The sequence below is a fragment of the Myotis davidii genome, unplaced genomic scaffold, assembly GCF_000327345.1.
Source record: "Myotis davidii unplaced genomic scaffold, ASM32734v1 scaffold223, whole genome shotgun sequence".
NCBI classification, from domain to species: Eukaryota; Metazoa; Chordata; class Mammalia; order Chiroptera; family Vespertilionidae; genus Myotis; species Myotis davidii.
This window is the reverse complement of record NW_006294609.1, coordinates 2,983,581-2,983,847: the sequence shown is the minus strand read 5'-3', so window position 1 is coordinate 2,983,847 and position 267 is coordinate 2,983,581.

The window sequence follows — 267 nt, the reverse complement described above, 5'->3', positions numbered from 1 at the left end:
GCGGCCGCCAGGAGCAGCCGCCCGGCCCCGGCTCGGCTCAGAACCTGAAAATAAAACTCGTGTTGGGAGGGAGGAGCGAGCGCGGCCGGGAGCAGCGGCGGCGCCAGGGCTGCAGGCGGCGAGGTGCTGCGTCATGGTGCCAACATGGACGCCGGCCCTTTGTCCTTGGTGGCTCAGGGAGCGCAGGCGCGCCCGGGAGCCCGAGTGCCGGCTTCGGGGTGCCAGACTCCCCCCCCCCCCCCCCCAACACGGGGACAGACCCCGGCC